Genomic DNA, 22,219 nt, shown 5'->3' on the forward strand with positions numbered 1-22,219 from the left:
TTTCACACATTTCATGTCTCAAGCCTGTAACTGCAAGAGATATCAAATAAAACCTGAGTTTACATTGAGAATAATAATACAAATATTCAAACCATTTGCAAGTAAATTTAGTTTTTTTGTTGAAAATAACTTTCATGAAACTAAATTTATAATCAAATCAGAATATAGATGATTCAAATATAGATAAAATAATGTTTCACAGGCATATTTGCAACATATACAGTAGTGTCTTTGTTACAATTAATATGTACGTATATATATATATATATATATATATATATATATATATATATATATATATATATATATATATATATATATACGTATATATATAAAAGCAATTTTTCATTTAAATTTTTTTAAAAAACATTTTAAGATCAAATTGATCATAAAATGTTTTTTAAAAAATTAAAAATTGCTTTTATTCTGGACAAAATAAAACAAATAAGACTTTATCCAGAAGAAAAACTATTATAGGAAATACTGTGGAAAATTAATCTTGTCAAAAATCATTTGAGAAAAAATTGAAAAAAAAAAACAAATTCATGGATGGATAGATAGATAGATAGATAGATAGATAGATAGATAGATAGATAGATAGATAGATAGATAGATAGATAGATAGATAGATAGATAGATAGATAGATAGATAGATAGATAGATAGACAGACAGACATTTGCAGCATTTTAAAACAATATCTTTATTCAGATGAAACAATATGAAAATAAAAGAAAAACATAATTATTAAAACATTGATTCTACTTTTAATTATTTTACAGGAACAAGGAGTGTTATCATGCTTGTTCTGTCGAAAGCTTGCATTTGCTTGTCCTATAATGTGAAAACATCTGCCCGGATTAATCATGACGCACGAGTAGCTGCATGGTAATTGTTGATTTCAGTGTCCCAAAGGCATCTCATCCTAATTGCGCATATTCAAACCACATGCCCAGTTTTATCCGGGACACTAAAAGCTGTTTAGCTTTGAGAAACAAAATTTCTGGTGGTTTCAGAACACAATTTACAAGAGATAAGAATAAAGGCCATCTCATCTTTTCCAATGCAGTATTGATTTCGGTTTATATTATTATTTATATTATATTACAGCAACATCAAGGCTCTAATGTGTTCTTATGATGAACTTCTGCACATCCAACAGAATCAGGAAAAGATTATGTGTTTCATGGAAGCAGAGTAAATCTCTCTTATGTAACCTCATATGGAGAATCTGATCGCACTTTTACGTAGCAATGAGTGAAATTATTCCTCAAAACAAAACCAGAAAGAAATAGTTTTCACGTCCCGAGTCGTCAATGATTTGTAAATTTGTAAACATTATAGGCTAATTAGTACTAATAATGACATATTAGAAGGTAAAACAAATAAAACGTCTAAAGAATAAGACTTTGATTATGCTGATGGTGATTTGATTTAAAGTCAATTAAAATGATAACATCTTTTTTAGATGAATTCACGCAATGAAATTCTCTCTCTCTCTCTCTCTCTCTCTCTCTCTCTCTCTCTCTCTCTCTCTCTCTCTCGGGTGGGGTTTGTGTTGGTTCAGCCCAGCGCTGCAGTGGAGCGCCCCCTGCCGGTCTCTCCGTCTGCTTTTCGAGCTTCTGTTCTCTTCAGTCTCCGGGATGCGGTGTCGGTGCGGTTCCCATTCTCTCTACCTCTGAAAACACAGGACGTCTATATATGAACATCACAGCAACAAAGGGTATGCAGGTAGGCTGCTTTTCTGTGTCTTACTTCCGAGTCTGAATGTTTACAGTCGCTTGTTTTCGATGCGGAATGAAGTGATGCGCTCCTGAAGGATACGACAGGATTTCATCCTCTCGGTGCAACATCAAACCCGCTGCTACAATCACGAACATGATGATACTTCTCTTTAGTCCACCTCCTCAGCCGGCTTTCACAATTTAAATTCACTGCTACAGTAGAGGAGATGGAAATTGCCAAAACTGAAGGGTCTTCAGTGTTTCTTTCATTGTTTTTCTGGTTCTTTTCTGGTCCTTTCCGTTGGAGTCTTGGCGTGACTATTGACTTTCGCATTAAGGTCCATATTAAACACATGACTACAAATCTACAAATGTTGTAACGAAAAAGTAGCTAGTGAGTCCTCAAAAAGTTGGTGGCAAATATAACATTGTAATTTAACTAGCCTATCTATCTATCTATCTATCTATCTATCTATCTATCTATCTATCTATCTATCTATCTATCTATCTATCTATCTATCTATCTATCTATCTATCTATCTTATATTAACACTTTTTTAATTGAATAAATGCATTTAAAACATTTGTAATTATTGATTTAATTATTGTATTACATTATATTGTCATGCATATTAATCCATCATTATATAGTTGATTGTGTTTTTATTTATTTATTTACTTGAGAGAAATGTATCACCTTAATAGTTACAATCATATGTAAATCGTACCCTAAAATCTTGTAGTTCTATAGTTCGCTTCAGCACAAATAGGTAGCCGAGGGATATCATTATCATTCAGACTTTGTTTTGTTTACAATTACAAACAGATGTGCTTGGCCAGTAGCCAGTGAAGTCTGATTAATAAATCTGTTTGTACAGGGAATTTAGCTTTTTCATCCAGGTATAAATACTTTAGCAACTGGCACGTGAAATCACGATTAGATAGTACGGTTTTAATTGTAGAATATAAACAATGTTCTGCCCTTGGTTTTTTCTGGCTGATTTGCAGAGCTTAACATTATCATAGTGAATCAAGCATCAAATCCAAAAAATGAAGCATCATGCTGCTGCTCACACTGCCGTAAAATATATGAACTCGCTTTTTTGTCCAGAGAACAATAGCCAGTCCACTCCCCTGAATGGATCAATAAAACCATTTGAACTAAAAATAGAGTGTATATTGTAAAAAATTATGGTGATCAACTATAAAATGGCATACAGCTTATAATAGAAGCTGATGATTACGCAATACATACTTAATTGAAAGGAGTTGGGACTTTTGGGACTTTCAAAACACGCACGAGAAAGACAGTTTTGGAGAGAGGGAGTCAGAATGAGCGAGAGTGATTATGAAGGTGCATAATTCCTGAGTGTGTGATCTCAGCTGGTGGTTCCGTCTCCACAACAGTCTCCTGCCGCTCTCTTGTCCAGGCAACCTGCTCTCTCTCACACACACACATGCACACGCACACATACACATACGCACACACTCTGCCCCACCCCTCATTCTCAGATCCCTTATTGTCACAGATCCGTGTTGAAGGACAAACAGTGTTCGCGGGAGGATGCTGAGAATTATTTATGCATCAGCAGGACGTTTAGAAATTGATCACTTGCAGGAACTGGATAGAGACATAGATGCAAAGAAAATTATTAGACAATTTTAGCAATGCAATATTTACTTTTTTCACACATTTGTACAGTTAATGATGATGTGTAATATTTTTATTTAAAAAATGTATGAGTTATTTTATGTTTCACTTTTGTTTTTCTGTTGTCTTTGTCAAGCACCAATGCGTCACAGCATGTATACTCACAACAATACCTGCCAATAGATTTGATTCTGACCAGACAAACAGATATGCTGATGATAAAGTATATCATGAAAAGTCTATACGTTTTCAGGTAATTTTGCATAAGTCTTTTTGAATGGAAAGTCTAGCTGTCGGTTGTTGGTGTCGGTGTGGGCTTTTTTTAGGGTGTTACTAATGTGGGCGTAAGCGGTTTTGGCCCAAAGCTGCTGTCAGGTTTAACACTTGCTCTGATATATGCGATCCAGTTGCCTTTTTTGAGAGTGTGTGTGTGTGTTTATGTGATAACCTCTGGCAGTGTGCCCAGAAAGAGGAGGACAGGGGTCAGAGAGACATGTTTTCACTCAGCTCAATTTAAAATCTACTGCTTATACATATATACATGGGATTATGAGCAGACACACAGGCACATCCACTGGAAAGGTGCATAAAGAATACATTTGTTTGAGTTAATATACTGTACATACACTAGCATTTAAAGGTTTTGGGGTCAAACTCTTTTTAAAAATGATATACATTTTATTTTAAAAGAAGTCTCTTTATATCCAAGGCTGTGTTTATATGATAAATGTAAATACAATAACAGTTATTTTGGGAAAAACTGTTATAGTTTATAAGAACGGTTTTCTTGTTAAATATACAAATAAAACTCATTTATTCCTGTTATGTAAAGTTTAATTGGTGCAGTCAAGAAGGTCGCTGGTTCGAGCTCTGGCTGGGCCAAATGGCATTTCTGTGTGGATTTTGCACGTTCTCCCCTTGTTCATGTGGGTTTTCTCTAGGTGCTCCGGTTTCCACAGTTCAAAGACATGCGCTAAAGGTGAATTAGGTAGGCTAAATTGGCCGTAGTGTATATATGTATGTCCTGGTTCTCCAGGTTGGGGGTTGAGTGTTGGGCTAACGACCCACCATGTAAAAATGAGTTATGAAACACCAACAAGGTGCGGCTAAATATCAACTTCGATATAAATCGCCCCTGGGAGTAAGTAGATGTGTAAAGTTGAATTATCAGAAGTCATTAGTCCAATCTTCAGTTAGACGATCCCTCAAATATCAATCATGCTGACTAGGTTCTGCTCAATAAATATTTCATATGATTATTATTGTTAAAAAATAACAAAAACATGACAAAAAACGTATTCTTTGATGAACAAGTTTTGAAGGAACAGCATTTATTTCATGTAGTATTTTTGTTGCAGTTAAAGTGTTTATTGTCAAATTAATTGAGTTGTCCATATTTGAATATACAGAGGTAAAAACAAAAGTAAAGAAATAATTTTAAATAATTTTATATGATATTATTGCGGCTTAAATGGACAGTTCACCAAAAATGATCATTTTCTTACTATTTACTCTTCCTCATGTGCTTTTAAACCTTATGGGGTTCTTTCTTCTGTACAAAATAAGGTATTTTGAAAAATGCTGGTTAATGGCACCCACTGGCTCTGTCCGAAACCGCCTACTACTCAGTAGGTACTGCATTTGAATTTAAACGTACTACTCGGCCGTTAAAAAAGTATGTTCTATACTGTATGAATGTAAAAAGTATGAATGGAATTCAGACGTACTACATCTGTCATTTTGTCATGGTCATGTGACCTACCTGCGTCAGTTGCGTCGCTTCACTCCCATTCATGAATTCTCTCGTGGGGCATCTTGGGATAGCGCAGCATGCATGGGATGCGCACTTCAGAATCTCGCTGGAAGTAGTAAGCCATCCGAGTACTTCTTGCATACTGCTTTTCGAATTCTATCAATTCGGACATACTACTCAGCTCGCATACTGATTTAAGCATACTATATAGTATGGAAGTATGCGGTTTCGGACACAGCCACTGACTTCCATAGTGGGTAAAAATACCCCAATGGGTCCCATCAACCAGCATTCATTTATTCATTCATTCAATAATTTTCTTTCGGCTTAGTGCCTTTATTTATCAGGAGTCGCCACAGCAGAATGAACCGCCAACTTATCCAGCATTTGTTTCACGCAGCGGATGCCCTTCCAGCCACTACCCAACACTGGGAAACACCCATACACTCTTGCATTCACACACATACACTACGGCCAATTTAGCTTACTCAATTTACCTATAGTGCACTTTTTTGGACTGTGGGGGTAACCGGAGCACCCGGAGAAAACCCTCGCAAACATGTGAAAAATATGCAAACTCCGCACAATAACTCCAATTGACCCAGCGAAGTTCTTTGTTTTGAGGCGACAGTGCTAACCACCATGCTCAACCAGCATTCTTCAAAATAACTTTTTTTGTGTTCAACAAAAAAAAAAGCTCAATTAATGCTTAATTATTAATGGCCACTGTTGAAAATGTGCCGTTTATTGAGCTTTAAAACATGCTTTCTAGGACTTGCAGAATAATATTAAAAATCCTTTTCAATGCTGTAGTGCCCTGAGCTTAGTGCACAAATTTGGAGCACACTGATGACATCCCTAGAGAAGCATACATTAAGGATGCGTAATGGGGGTGTGCCGCTGGCTCTGACTTCAGAATGATGTAAATACCATGTAGAAGGACATGATTTCATCTGAAGCTTCACCCACACAGTTACACGGGTGCTAATGATCTTAGACTGGCCAGGATATGTTGTATCACTGGCAGAACATTTGTGTTTGTTAGCATTTTTTTTCTCTTTCACATATCAGAAGCTGAGTTGTTTTGGCTCTGTTTATAGACCCTTTTCCCATTTCTGGGTTTTTTCAGTAGAGGAATAGTTGGTAAAACTTAGAGCGCAGTGAATGTGAGAATTCAACAAATATTTTTTACAATATTTTTTTGCTAAAATAATAAAAGAAAACTCCATGATGATGTTATAAAGATGAAAAAGGAAAAATAGTGTGAGACTAATAACGGCAACCAGAGAAGAGAATAACATCAAATTTACTGTCATGACAATAGACACTGCATTAGAAACGCCTCACACAAGCTGTAATTAGTTTTTAATCATTTGAAGCAAAGATTATATAATGCGTACTTACATATAAATGTTCATACGTTTTTTTAAAAATCTAAATATTAAAAAGTTTCAAGGATTTAAGATGCTGATGATCATTAAACAGGCTTATGAAAAGGGTCCATTAGGGCTGTGCAATATAATGAAAAATGATGATAAATGATGATAAAAAGCATTTACAATATTCATAACGCAAAGAGGTGCAACAAATTAAATTCATTTTTGTGCAAAGCATTTTTGTTGCATATATATTTAAAACCAGTTATATTTAAACCTGCCGTTATGCTATTGGCTATTGTGTTGTCTAAATGTTTGCACCTTGACAGTTTTTATTAGCCTGAATTAGATTGAATTAGATCAGAAAACTATATATTACTTACTTAATTTTCTTTCTTAATTTAAAAATCTATTTACTGCTTGTTCAAACTACTTATTGAAAATGAAAAACACAATTTATGAGTTTTTTTTTTTTGAGACAACTTAATTGTTTTATGTTCAATCCACTTAATTTTCAATCCCATTGCCAGGTAGGGTTCAGGTGGTTCGAAAGACCCACCCCCATATGACACCCCTATAAGGTCCAGAGTTTGTCAGATATATAAGGTCATTTGTTCTATTTTTACTGCTACACCATCGTAAATTGTGAAAATAAACCATTATAGGCTTTAAGGCTTTAAGAAGAAGCCAAATCATCTCTTTTAATAGAGAAAACATTTTACAAGTAACTTTTATTCCAAATCTTTGACTTTATTCTTGAAACAAATAAATGACCAATAAAACGGTGTGAAGCACCAAAAGCAGTCCATATCAAAATTAGTTTGAATACTATGGCTATTGTGGTTGTTTTTTACAAGAGAGGCTAGACAAATTATGAAGCTCTTTTATTATTATTATGTTTACATTTTTTCATTTTCAAATAGCCAAATTCTAACTGAGGAAAGTTCAATGTGCTGGCCAGTTTGTTATTTGCCTGATAAATGACAATAGGCTACAGATTCCTATTTTCTAAGGATGTATGATGTAATAAAATTGTATTTTAAAAATAAGTATTTGTTAAATTTTTATTATTCTAAATCTTTAGAAAAGATTTTGGTACATTAAAAAGTGTTGTTATGATGACCATCCAACAAGCCTATCCAGCTAAAAATAGTGCTTAAAATGTCACTAAGGTAAAATAGAAAATGAGGCGAATAACTGCAAAAAGGCCCACTTTTTAAGAAAAAAAGAATCACCCCTTTTACCATGCTGGCTACGAGCCTGAGTTTGTTAAGTTAACTTAATAATTTGTGTTAGGACAACATGAATGAATTGTGTGAAACCCTGCAGTTTCTACAGTGTATTATGATATTATTATGATTTTTAAATGTATAAACAAAGTAGCATTTCTCAAGGGACATTACGTCACAAGAAATATTATAGACCCTTTTCACATTTCCGGGTTTCTCAGTAGCGCAAGGCATCATAGTCGGGTAAACTTAGAGCACAGCAAATCAGACAGTACAACAAATAATGTTTTTATAATCCTGTGTGCTGAAATAATAAAAAAATGCCACAATGGTGTTATCACGACTTTCAGGGAAAGGAAATCAATTTTCTAAGACTGATGATGGCAGTCAGGGGAAAGAAAAGTGTCAAATTTACTCTCTTACACTCTCCCATTAGAAACATCTTGCATAATCTTTAAATAGTTTTTTGTAATTGGACACAAAGATGATATTATGCATTCATAAATGCACATAAATGTTCATAAATTTTTTGAAAATCAAAATATTATAAACTTTCAAGAATATAAGATTTTGATGAGCGTTAAATGTGTCATAACAGTCTTGTTAAAAGGCTCCATTATCGCAATACTCAACAACAACATTGGATATTGCATATATTCGCTATATCATGCAGCTCTACTCTGAATAAATATGAAAGTCACCTGACATACATGGCATTCAGAAATAAGCCTTGCTTTGCAAGAATCTCTTTCTGTGTAGTGACTTTTACTATTTATGGTATTAAATGTTTCATTTTCATATACTCGAGTTTAAATAAATTCACACTAAAGATGGGTTTGGGGTTTTTAACTTCAGAAATGACATCTCCTATCAGCTTTTAAATTACACAGTGCAGTGAAATGAAACAGAGGTGCCTTATTGGACACAAGCCCTGTAATGCATTATGTGTCTTTTGGTCAAACCGGGGGAGGATTAATATTGATGTTTATAAAAAGCTCAGCTGCTCTGACTATATGATTGAACGCTCTGCTCTTTTGATGTTGTTTACTTGTGAAATATGTGAAATAATCCAGTAGAAGAGCATGCATGTCAGATATTTAAAAAGTGTGTTGAAGCCATGTGAAAGTGGCTTGTTTAGCATGCTATCAGCCCAGTATAAAGAGAGAAGGCTTCTGTGTTTGTGGATTTTACCTTTCTTTATCATCTTTCCTCCTCATACATAAATGAACATTTGCATTCTTTTTGGGAGGCTCAGTCCACCTTGAGATTGCATTACTCACCGAAGGCTCTTTTATCCATTTACTGCTTTCATCCTCTTTTTGTATTGTGTAAAAACAGAATATTGTGTGCTCATGTGTGATGTGAGAAAGGTCTTTGTCATTTTTTTTTCACACTCGCTGGCTGAAGTTCATCTGACTCAAGATTATGAAACAATGTTGCTCTTCATCTTTTTCATTCATTAAGGAGACTATGCGTTCTTTGAAAAGCTAATTATCTTTTGCCTCGGGGTATATGAGCATCTTGCCTCCAATATCTGATGAAATATCTGCCATACTGCTCTAAGTCTAGCACTGTCAACTATACGTTTTCTAGGCTGTTTGAAGTTTTTTTTTTCTTAATAGTGACTCACTGGTGAATCACTTTCTGGGTATACTGGCTGTTTTCTCATACAACTCCTCTTTCCCTGCGTTTCTATATTTGGTAGCAAGGTCGTTCCTTGTGAATTAAGATTCTGTCAAGTCAGTTTAATTTGAATAGTGCTGGCTGAGGTGTTCAGTCTTTTTATGCCAAAGGTCTTTTAGTGGAGAGACAAACTTTAAGTTGTTGTGCAACAAACTTTGTCAAAATTGTTTGTCTTAAACTAATCATCAAATGAAAATGTATTGATTTAAATTATTTTAATATGAACTCTTTATTGGCGACATGGTGGCTCAGTGGTTGGCACTGTTGCCTGACAGCAAGAAGGTTGCTGGGTCGAGTCCCGGCTGTGTCAGTTCGCATGTTTCTGTGAAGTTTGCATGTTTTCCATGTGTTTGCGTGTGTTTCCGCTGGGTGCTCTGGTTTCCCTGACAGTCCAAAGACATGCGCTTTAGGTGAATCGGGTAAGCTAAATTGGCTGTAGTGTATGTATGTGAATGCAAGAGTAGATGGGTGTTTTCCGGTGTTGGGTTGCAGCTGGAAGGGCATCTGCTGCGTAAAACATATGCTGGATAAGTTGGTGGTTCATTCTGCTATGGCGACCCCTGATTAATAAAGGCACTAAGCCACAGGTGTCAAACTCAGTTCCAAAAGGGCCGCAGCTCTGCACAGTTTAGTTCCAACCCTAATTAAACACACCTGATCAAACTAATTGAGTCCTTCAGGCTTGTTTGAAACCTACAGGTAAGTGTGTTGGAGCAGGGTTGGAACTAAACTATGCAGGGCTTCGGCCTTCCAGGAATTGAGTTTGACACCCCTGCACCAAGCCGAAAAGACTTTTTTTGGCGACACGATAAAATAATCGAGACTAAGTTGGCGCAGGTTGACGCAAAATGAATGAATGAATAAACTCAATATTTATATATGTGACCCTGGAGCACACAGTAGTCTGTTACAGTCTAAAGAGATCAATTCTACTTTGTGAACACCGCCTAACCTGCCTAACTAAGTTCAGGTGTTACTTTTGCAAACATCTGTAACTTTCTGAAATATTATTCAAACAATCAATCTTCATGATCATCCTTAGAGTAAGAATTTGAGTGGAACTGATATAAAAAAATCATTATTAACTCTTGTTATATTACATCAGAAGCTTTGGGATCTTAAACTCTAGATTATGGTCAGGGGCATGACACTTCAAACACATGATTGATGTATTTGGCCTATCAAAAGCCACTGGGTCAGCTGGCCAATCAGAACACTTTAAGCTTTTTTGAATCCGCAAATAGAGGTGCTGCAATAATGTACAGATTGGGGGATTTCTGGTAAACATAATACACTAAATAATAGCTTTTAAAAATAGCAAACATATATATTATTATTTCACATTACTCAAAAGAAGGTTTGTTGTTGCTTTTGTTTCATCATGTTACCATGGTGACATGGCAAATTTGTCACAGTAATTATTTTTTCGATATACCAATGACTATAGTAGAACTTGAAATTCTTAGATGTAGTTTTGATAGATGTGGGGTGGCCAGATTTCTCAATCAGAAAGGACAACATCATCACTGGACACAAATAATTGTTTTTATATATTAAAATGTATATTTTTTTAAAACTGTGGTTATCATTAAAAACATGAATTTAAGACTAATGTATTAAAACAGACGTCAAGCACAATTCAGCACGAGACACAATATATTCAATAGTTTGTGCTGTTTTTTTCACGGGGCGAAGCAGTTGCGCAGTAGGTAGTGCTGTGACCTCACAGCAAGAAGGTCGGTGGGTCGCTGGTTCGAACCTCGGCTCAGTTGGCGTTTCTGTGTGGAGTTTGCACGTTCTCCCTGCCTTTGCGTGGGTTTCCTCCGGGTGCTCTGGTTTCCACCACAGTCCAAAGACATTCGTACAGGTGAATTGGGTAGGCTAAATTGTCCATAGTGTGTGTGTGAATGTGTGTGTGGATGTTTCTCAGTGATGGGTTGCAGCTGGAAGGCATCCACTGCGTAAAAACTTGCTGGATAAGTTGGCGGTTCATTCCGCTGTGGCGACCCCGGATTAATAAAGGGACTAAGCCAACAAGAAAATGAATGAATGTTTTTTTCACCAAACCTCATTATGTTCAGTAGTGATTTAATCTTGCCACAGCTATAATAAATCCCTTTTACTTATGAGCTGATCTCCTATGCAATGCTTATTCAGTGACATACATCAAGCAAAGCATAAAATAAAAATTTTAAGGCTGCGTTTGTATGACAAGGTGTATCCAAAATAATTTTAATGACGTTTGTGTTTTAAAAAAAGTTTCACATTTATGTGAAAATGGCGACAATGTTTTCAAAAAGATTTAAACATCTGCAAAAATGGCCAAAAACGCTAAATTACCTATGCTTGGCTAGTATTTGTTGCTGTCACTTTCATAGTAAACAGCACCTGCAGGAGAGTGATAATGTTGTGCCTCTGTGCTAATGTGTATGTAGAATTTGCCATGTGCGTAACATGTGTCTGCACTGTTGATTGTAATGTAAAGTGAATACACTTTGCTAATGAACCGTTAGCAAACACATGTGACATGAGCAACAACAACAACACATGCTCTGCCATTGTTGTTTCTGTTTGCACTTGCCTTTAATCTACACCTCCCTAAACATGTCCCAACGTTATCATTTTTAAAGACATTCGTTTTTGGGTGTTGACAAGGACACAACAACAACAGCAGTGCTTTCTTTTGCCTCTAAAACCAAACTGAATTATGGAACTGTCCTGGAAAAAATAGGACCTCTGGTCACCTGGTTGGTAGATGTTAACTTAATATTGGACTTTTATGCTTCCCAGTACTTTTATGTTTCACAGTATTGTGATTACTGCTCTAAAACTTTTTTCCCTCTTTGAAGACAATATATTTTAACAGTAAACTTTTCCGGCTAAATTATTCACATGAATCATTGACTTCTTTAGTCTTCATTAGTTACAAAAACACTGATTTCTTTACAATCTAAAGTAGCATCTTTGGATAATTTTTTTTCTGGAGATACTGTTGTGCTAAAAAACAAAACAAACAAACAAACAAAAAAAATCTTACATATATATCATAGGAGTGATATGACAGAAAATTTTAGCAGTTTTAAAACCTTGACTTTTTCAAACTCGGTATACATTGAAAAGGGTTATTGTCTCATGCCTTTATATTGATGCACCTCTTCAAGACCCCTGCATGGTGAATTCACGATACCAAATATCTCTCAAAACAGCTATATAGCAAGCTTTACAGAAATAATCTACACTCGAAAAAATGTCATGCTTTTTGCTTATTTGAAATGAGCAGAAGTAACAACTTAATTGTTTTATATATTTTTTTTATTGTTTTATGTTCAATCCACTTAAACTTGTTAAGTTAACTTAATCGGTTATTTTATTTTTTTTTTTTGGGGACTAGGCTCGGGTTGATAGACAATGCAATCATCCATCGCCGATGGCCTATAGACATCACAATGCTGAGCCGGCATCGCGATCCTCCGCCCCTGTTGCAGCAGCAACCCGCTCACGAAAAACACTCAGACCCCATTCACACTAAAACGTCTTAGTTTTAAAATGGCATTTTAGAACTAAAGCGATCCACGTCCACACTGGGGTTTTACCCAGCATTTCTGAACAGCTCTTCATCCACACCACTACACAGCTGAAAACACACATCATGTGACCACGCACACAAACTCTGCCATGCGCTGCAACAGCATATGCGCACATCTGAGCTCCAGGCAGTCAGTGGGTGCTTTGAGCACAAAACCCCAGAAACCAGTCCACGTCTGACAGTTTGTCAAGGATTTACCGCTGGATCGCGTCTCACTATAGTTGTTAAAAGTAATATTTATTTAATTTTGTCTCTATCTTACAACTTTTCTGTCTTTTGAATCTATCAGGTAACGTGTCACAGTGTCAGTACACTGCTTCAATCTTTCGCTTTCATGCTTTTACTGCAATGTTTCACATTAGCCCAAGCCCGGATTGGCTAATCGGGAGAACCGGGAGAATTCCCGGTGGGCCGGTCCGTTTTTTGGCTGCGAGGGCCGGTGTCCCTAGCTGCTTGCACTCTCAGCAGTTGCACTTTTTAAATTTATTTGTTTATTTGACCATAACCTCACTGTTTTTAATAATTATTTTGCCGCAGCTCCGCTCTTTTTATTTATTTTCTCGCAGCCCCGTGAGCTAAATGCAGCCCGCAGGTTAATGATGATCATCATTAACCTGCGGGCTGCACCCCATTCCACCCCAAACAGCGGCACCTTAGTGAATATTAATTAATATTAATGAATATTACACTACTACTACATTAATAAATCTTAACTTTTAATCTTAACATAGCTTGATCAGAAATCTAAAATGGGGAGAAAAAGATTAAGGTAAAAAAAGAGTAGACATCAATAGGAGCAGATAACATTGCAGTGCTTAACAGTGCCATCGTAGTCTAGTGGTTAGCACGTTACGCATTGACGCAGCCGACCCGAGTTCGAACCTCACCAGAGTAAAATATGTTTTTTTTTTCAGTGTTAAGACATAAAATACTGTTTGGGTTACTTATGTAGGGGTACATATTTTTTTTGTGTGACGACTGTTACAAACGACTGGATATCTATAAAGAATGAATGTTCTCATATTTTTGAAAAACATTTGAAGTTCTAAAGCAGCTGTGTCCTTGAAAAAGACGTGTTAGTGTCATTTGAAACTGAATTGGAAATGAGGTTATTTTAATATTGTCAGTCGTCGACTGAGGTGGGCCGGTCTAAGGCTTGAAACTCCAGAGCTAAAAAGGAGTCCCACTCCGGCCCTGCATTAGCCCTTGTACAATGCCAAATTGGTCAACATCGCCCAACCCTAATTGGGACAACATAAATAAGTTGTGTGGAACCCTGCGTTTTTTACAGTGTATGATAGTAGTACTTCTCTTGCCAATGTGTATTAATTTAAATCTCTAAAGTACTAGCTGTTTGATATATCTAATATTATGCATAGCTTATTTAATAAGAATCTTTCAGATTAATCTGTTCACAGGACACGCGCACATGCTTTCTGGTAGTATTGATTGACCCCCTCTTGCATGTAATTTGCTACAACCACATTCAGTCACCTGTATCTCTCCTGGGGAAAAGAGATACGAGGGAAAATGTCTTTTGTGTTTCATGCAGCGGCCGTGTTGAAAATGCAGCCCACTGAATTTAGTCTCAGAATGACTCATGTAGCACCAGCAGAAAAGCTCCATCTGCCTTCCTGCTGCCTTTTGTGTATCTGTCAATAAACGTCTACACTTGAAAAAAACGAATACACAAATCATTCTTTTTGAGGCAGGAAGGGAGCGCGTATTTTTGCAGCGCAGGGTTTTTCTCTGCTGATGTGGAAAGGCTGCGCTGACCTGTTCTCTGTTGAGAGATGATGCTCTGTTGATATTTGTGATGGGTCATTTGGGCTTGTGCTTTAGCTGCTGGTGTTTACTGCAGTCTGAAGGTCACCAGGCTCGTCCCTGCTGGGACAACAGCACCTTAAATCTCCGCAGCGTCTGTTTTCAGCTATTCATATACACAGAGCTGACTCATTGACAGAACGAATGCGTGTAGCTATCGAAGATTTATCTTTATGTAAGCCTAACTTCCCTCTTGCATTTAGAGTAGCACTGCTGGATCATCCTCAGGGTGCTTTTCAGTTTGAGGAGTGCTGAAGTCTTGCCTGTGAAACACAACAGGAAAAAGTAATGCATCCAGACCAGGTTCAGCTCTGTGAAAGGGCGATACATCTTTTTTTTTTTTTTTGCCGCACAGTTAGCCTCGCGCCATTTCAGATCCATGTACATTAGCATTTAAATGAGCTAACTTGATTTTACCCAGTTCAGGCTCCATTGTCTCCGTTTGAATGAGTCCACACTCAGCGTACTGAATAGTATGAGATCAGACGATCCATTTACTCCTGCTCTCAGTCTTTAATAACGTGGAGGATTCACTAACTAATGGGACCACAGGTGAAGAGCGGACAAATCTCCCTGTCCTAATGTCTGTTTTCATTCAGTTTACATCTGATGAGACTGCAATCATGTGCCATTGTCAATTCTATGAATTTGTATTAATGTTTCTGAAAGAAACTGAGAGCACAGTTTTGTAGATCACTGTTTGTTTGTATTTACCAGTGGCACATTGTGTATATAATATAAAGTACAGCTTTAAATTACAATTAATTATCATTAATAGACAATTGTATAATAATTAAAACTGTACAATAGAAACTGTAACAGGGATTTAATAAAAATTTTTTATCTAGAATGTATATAGGACAATGTTTGCAATTGATCAAAGGCTGTTTAAAACCAGTGAAAGAATCAATGAGTATGTTTACATGGACACCAATAATCTGATTTTATTATGATTAAGACAATACTCTGATTAAGAGTCTACCATGTAAACAGTGATTTATGATTGCCTTAATCCGACTAAAATCAGTGGCGTAGCGCAAAATGCGGAGGCCCCCCTACAGGGGGGGGTGAGAGACAACACGGGGAAGCGATCACAAATTGAGGAGCGGGGAAGGGAAGTGGGGTGGAGCGACAACCCGGGGAAGCCCTCACAAACTGAGGAGCGATCACAAACCGAAAGCGGCGAGATCGTTAAAGTAGCCAGAAGTCATTCATTTTTAATGAGAACCGGCGGCGAGGAACAGCGCGGCGCATCTTCTCCGGTGTGAGCATCGAGGATAGAGAACACAGACCTCTGAACTTTGGTTCCGACCACAGTTGTTCCCAAGAGTTGTTTCCCTGCGGGCCCGTCCGCTACGCCACTGACTTAAATCATAATCAAACTAACCAGAAATCGAATAAATACATTTGGAGTATGCCGATTTTTGTTGCACTATTGAAGTGCAGTATAGACATGTAAACACCTTAATCAAACTATTAGGACTTTTCGCCAAACTTTGCGACATGATATTCAATACACACACAACTGTTTGGCACTATTCTCTGCACCTACAGAGTAAGTAAAGGAGCACACACACCATAGCGAAATGCAGAGGTTTTTTTCCATTCAGCGTACGGTGTCAAATTCCATTAAAACACCAGTCATTACTTCATACTCGCATCAAATAGTTTGTCAACATGGACATGAATGCATGTTTCTAAATCAAAAGTGAAAGTGCCAAACTGCAGTTAAAGTGGACAAATTTAAAATTAAACATGCAAAATTACATGAAAATCTAAAGGAAATGTGGATAGCGTAGTAAGACAATGATTATCAGTCACGTTAATGGATCTTTGTGCTATAACATGTAAAACGGGATCATGAAAGAAACATTTAAAAAGCAACTTGTGTAAACTCCTTAATCTTAAAATCAGATATACCTTAATAGACAAGGTTCTGTTATTTGGCAAAATTTGGTCCCCTTTTATTTCCTTTTTACAAACTTGTAATTAATATGTTTACTATGCCTTTAGTACCTACGTTTACTGTTGGATAGCACTGGTGGGTGGTTGGTTGGGGGAATGCGTGTTTTTATTTATTTATTTTATTATTATTTATTAGTATTAAGTAATTAATATTTTCATGACTGTTTTTTGGTTGTTGTTGCTGTTGTTTTCAATTATTATTTTATTTACTTTTTAAATCTTTAATTGTTTGAATGCAAGTCTTATGTTTATGTCTACAAAAAGTGTACTTTCAAGTAAATGTCAGTGAAATTTTCTGATAATAAAAATATTGAAACAAAAAAAAAAAACTCCTTAATTTTATTATTGTTTTATTCTGATTGAGCCAAATAATTTGATTACTGATGTCCACGTAAACATGGTCAGTGTTTAGTCAATTAATCATTCTACATTTAAAAAAAATTGGTTGGTACTTTTTTTTGTATAAGGTTTACAATTTCAAATCACTCAGTACAAAGTTTTAAACTGATCACTTTTTTAACACCACTTACAAGTCATTTTCAAAATCCTTTTTTTTTTCAACACCTGACATCATTGTGGTTGTACAAATTTTAATTACACAAGATTATTGTTTCAAAATTCAAGATCATTGTGATATGTATTGAGAGCATTTGGCTTAATCACCAAAGCACAAACAACAGTCAGTATGTTACTTTTTTCAATATAGTGTTTTTAATCAGTTCACTCAATAGCAAACAGTAATTGGTTTCTAATCTCTCTCGACGCTGAATGAGTGTTACTGTACTGTAAAACTGTATACACTCTCATCACAGCAAATTTTACACTTATGTTTAGACAAAGTGACAACATGAAAATGTGATCAAGGAGCTCTCAAGTCATTTGCATACAGAAGCAAAAAGGTATTTACTGTAGAGTAATTGGTGTTTCTTGACTGAAAGCTCTTACTAACTCACAAATGATCATACAACAAATAGACAAGTTGCAAATCTTTGGACATAATAAATGAGTCATCAACTATGTTTCCATCTCCCTATTTTTATGCGCATAAAAAACGGTTGATGAAAACGGCAAGATGTGCATAAATTTAGAAAATGTACGTTTTAGAAACTTAGAAACATATACGTACTACTTAGTATGAAAAACTTTTTATTCGATAAGAAAAGATGTGCATAATCTACATTGAATACACTTTTACTGAACAAATTCCACTATATACGCAATAAAAAAAGTCATGTCATTTTGTTAGAAGAGATTATGTGATGATAAAAATGTGTGTGAATGGACAAACCAGCAGGCTGAGCACACTGTGAAACATCTGAAATGTTGCTTTGCTCATTCTAAAACACTTTTATCATTTCAGTATTAATGTTTTTATATTATTAATGACCTCCGGAATTGTTAAAAGCGTCTGTGCTCTGCGTCTCATGCCTTTAAATGCCACCACACGTTCATCACGTGTCAGCATTGTCTTTTGAGGCTCAAGTCATTTATTTAATAAGGAAAAGATTCACGCAGCTTCTTCTACTACAGCAAATTCAGTTTTTACTTTTCGTTAGTTAATCAGGAAGTGACAATTTTGTTCTCTTTGACTCGTTGGATGGAAACGCTGCTTTATTCGCATGTCTTGTATACCAGTGTTTCTCAACTGTTGGGTCGCGGGAACATTTTCAAAGGGTCGTGGAGTGTGTGATAAAAAAAAAGCAACAAAAATAAAAATTTTAACTCATTTTGCTTATATCGGACTTTTATTTTGAATTGCGCATGCGACAACCGTACCGTTTGACATGTGAAATTTCAGCGCGAGTATGACTCGAATTTGTAAAGTGTGGATTTACATATATTGACGACAAAAAGGCTTAAGGTTCAGTTTAGGTAATGGTAACTGGATTTTTTCTTACCCTAACCACTGTTTACAGTATTTGACGTATTTACTCTGTAATATTTCTATAATTTAATACATTTTGTTAAATGACAGCAGTAAAATATTGTTTATTTGTAAGTCTTGGTGATGTTCTTATGATATATCTGTCACTAGTTGTGTATGTTAACAAATAAATACAAAGGAATTATAATTCCTAAAAATTTGGGTCGCGGCTTGATGACCATGTAAAAATGTGGGTTCTATGGCCAAACCAGTTGAGAACCACTGTTGTATACAATATTCCAGTTTTGCACATAAACCTAATTCATATCTTTTGGTGGAAACATAGCTGATGATTAAACATTAAGGCCAGTTAAATTAAATGATAGACAAATGTATTAAACTGAAGATACAAATCAAAAGTTTGACAATAGTTTTATGAAAGACAGTGAATGAAATGTTTATATAGATAAAACAGTTATTTTTTGTAGTAAAAATTATATTTTGTGATTGTGTTCTGCACAAAAAAAAAATTGCTGAACTGTTTGATTTAAAAGTGCACTTTTGATGAATTTTTCTGATAGAAGTAGTAAGAGTTAAAAATGTACCGATTGCTTGTCAAAATTGCGCTAAATTGATTTTAAAATAAAGTACTCTAATAAACATTGTTAATTCAACAAATCAGAAAACAGATTTCCCAATGATAGAAAGCATAAATTACCAATTAAATACATAGCAATTGCTTTTCATTTCTTCATGCATTGGCTCTAAAACAGCTCCCCTCATTGTCGGCTTGTGAAAATAAATATTGCAGCATTTTGTCATTTTTGGCCTTGTTATCGGAACATTCCAGGAAGGCCATGAACACACTATTGATCACTGGGAGAGCACCAGGTGGCAGCTTTTGATCGTCCGTGTTCAGTTATTTAGCTTTGTGTTGATTGCTGGATTGTAAATACTAACAACCAAATCCCCCAGTAAGGAATAAGGGTAAACCAATATCGACAACTACTGTCAGGCAGATGTTTTGTCAGAAGGTTGTGTATGCGTGTAGGCTTGAAAGTCAAGGTCTCTGATGGTCTGCAGGTGTTGTGTTTTCTATCTGCTGCTTTTCCCTCACTATGCTTTAGTTATATCATTATTAGCACTTAAGCTTTCTGTGTATTCAATAGGCCGATCATTAGCTAGCCTGTTTCTCAAAGAGATCGCATTCTATTAGCATTTAGATGAGCCAGTGATTTCTGCCTGAACATGAACATACTATTGAGCGTATGTGGCTGCTGCTAGCCCTTATAGACTTTTAAGAGCTGGCATAGTGGCTGTACAAGTGTGATGTGGAATTTAGACTTCATATATTTTCATTACAGTTGTAGATTTTTGGGTCATACTACTATATATAGCATTAAATCCCTATCACATTTTATATTCATGTCATTCATGCATTAATCATTGTGAAATACTTTCAAAGAAGTCATGGGTCAAATTAAAAGCTTGAGACATACATGATTGATGTTACTATTACACACTCTCATGTTGCATATAGTTTGCCTACATTACCTTTATTTTCTTTTACAGTTTACTCAAAACCGAAAATTCTGTCATCATTTACTCTGCTCATACTTTCTCTTTTTTCACACAGTTGAAGAAGTCAATGGCCACCAAAATGGTTACTTTGCAGAGATTTTTCAAAATATATTCTTTTGTGTTCATAAAAAGATGTTATGGGGTGGTATGACGCCGCTGATGACTTCTGTTTCTTTTTGTGCTACCAGCTGACAGTTTACCTCCGTATTTCTAAAAGGCAATGAGATAAAGAATGAGATAAAGAAGTTAATATCAGCTTGAGAACATGGTAAAATCTGAAAAAGTGGTAAAAATCAGATGGCTTTTTTCTGAATTGCTTTTGAAAACACTATTGGTTGGGTTTAGGGAAGGTAGTGTGGGTGTATCAGTCGGTCGGTCAGTCAGTCAGTCAGTAAGTCAGTCAGTCAGTCAGTCAGTCGATCAGCCAGCCAGTCAGTCAGTCAGTCAGTCAGTCAGTCAGTCAGTCAGTCAGTCAGTCAGTCGACAGTGGCCTCTGATGGATTTACATCAAGACAGCAGGCTCTAAAGGCACTCCCAAGAGAAATTTGAGATCTCAAAAATCATACACATCGGCCTCTGGTGGATTGGCGAAAACAAAAACTTCAAAAAACGTACCTCCTGTGGTGAATTTGCACTCTCTAGAAATGTATACGGGGTAGGTATCCATAATGAGCCTGGGTTGGATTTGTCGATTGCACTATTAAAATGTCTTAATATTTTTATTAACTTATTTTTTACTTATTTAGTATTACTGAAGTAGTGTTGCTTTGTTTGTCTTGTTAGTCTGAGTCGTGTTTTTGTCAATAACACAGTCTCATTTATATAAAAATAATTTCAAATCAATATTTAAAGTCCAATCAATAATTAATTAGCATGTTTTTATTTATTTAGTAAATAGCTGGTTCATTATCCCATGTGTACACATGGTGAAAACTTCCCAACCCAGGCTCATTCTGATTACGTACCCCTATAAATGTTTCTGCAGAGCACCAAATACGTCCCAGGAGCTATATTTTTTGCAGTTTTTGTTTTCGCAAATCCATAAGAGGCTGCTGTGTATACTTTTTGAGATCTCAAATTTCTCTTGCGAGGGGCATTCGCAGCTGTTCTCGAAAAAAATCCATCAGAGGACATTGTTAATTGACTGACTGACAGACTGACTGAACAACCAACCACCCCTCCCCCCTCCTTCCCTAAACCCAACCAATAGTGTTTTTTAAAAGCAATCCAGAAAAAGAAAAGCTCTTGCGGCAGTTGGATTTTTACCACGTTTTCAGATTTTAACACATTCTCACCCTGTTATTCACTTATCTATTTTATTTTTGGGTTTTTGTCTTACTTGCTTTCTGGAACCGTTTTTTGATGGACTTAAACCTCGTCATTAGAGTCATCATACGTACCTCTGGCTACATAATTCGCGATCTCCGGAAATGCATATAGGGCTACGTTTTCAGAATGAGCCTATGTTGAAGCTTCCACACACTGATACAGTTTATGTCCAGTTTCAAACTGCAATTTCAAACTACAACTACACAAGGTATAAAGAGAAAAAAAAATGAGAAAGCCAGAATTAGAGAAAAAGAAAGGGTGAAAATAGTGTTAATACCCAATGTTGCCTTTGGGTATTACAGCTCACATGTAGCATCTGGTTTGTGTGAGTTAAAGGGTTATTGATTTGGCTTCAGGAAGAATGCGCATTTATCAGATACATTTTGGGGATCAGTCAACAGTCCCTAAAAATGGTTTAATAGACAAAACAAACAAACAAACAAACAAAAACATTTACTGGTGTAATTGAGTGTAGCCAGGTTGACAGTCTTATTATTATTATTATTATTATTAAATTTTCTGGTGCCACAAATCTGCACAGTTCAGTGTAAAATAGCCTGTTTTAGCTCCTGTCACAGAGCTTGAGACATATTTTCTGAGCAAATGCGCTATGAAATTATGCTGTCCATCCATAAACACTGACAGCCATTGATTTT

At 35.9% G+C, this 22,219-nt stretch overlaps 1 protein-coding gene across 17 annotated transcripts in view; it reads left to right on the top strand.

Annotated features, from left to right (window-relative positions):
* The first annotated feature begins 1,631 nt into the window (after window positions 1-1,631).
* The window catches only part of apba2b (amyloid beta (A4) precursor protein-binding, family A, member 2b), a 246,027-nt gene continuing 225,439 nt past the window's right edge, over window positions 1,632-22,219 (top strand). For 9 of the 17 annotated variants that reach the window (XR_012383328.1, XM_073908627.1, XM_073908631.1 and 6 more), the window contains exon 1: window positions 1,632-1,729. The gene's annotated coding sequence lies outside the window, so the exon portion shown is untranslated. The remainder of the gene's footprint in view (window positions 1,730-22,219) is intronic. The other 8 variants (XR_012383327.1, XM_073908628.1, XM_073908632.1 and 5 more) reach the window with 1 other exon arrangement.

This window comes from Danio rerio, chromosome 7 (genome assembly GCF_049306965.1).
Source record: "Danio rerio strain Tuebingen ecotype United States chromosome 7, GRCz12tu, whole genome shotgun sequence".
Classification (NCBI taxonomy): domain Eukaryota; kingdom Metazoa; phylum Chordata; class Actinopteri; order Cypriniformes; family Danionidae; genus Danio; species Danio rerio.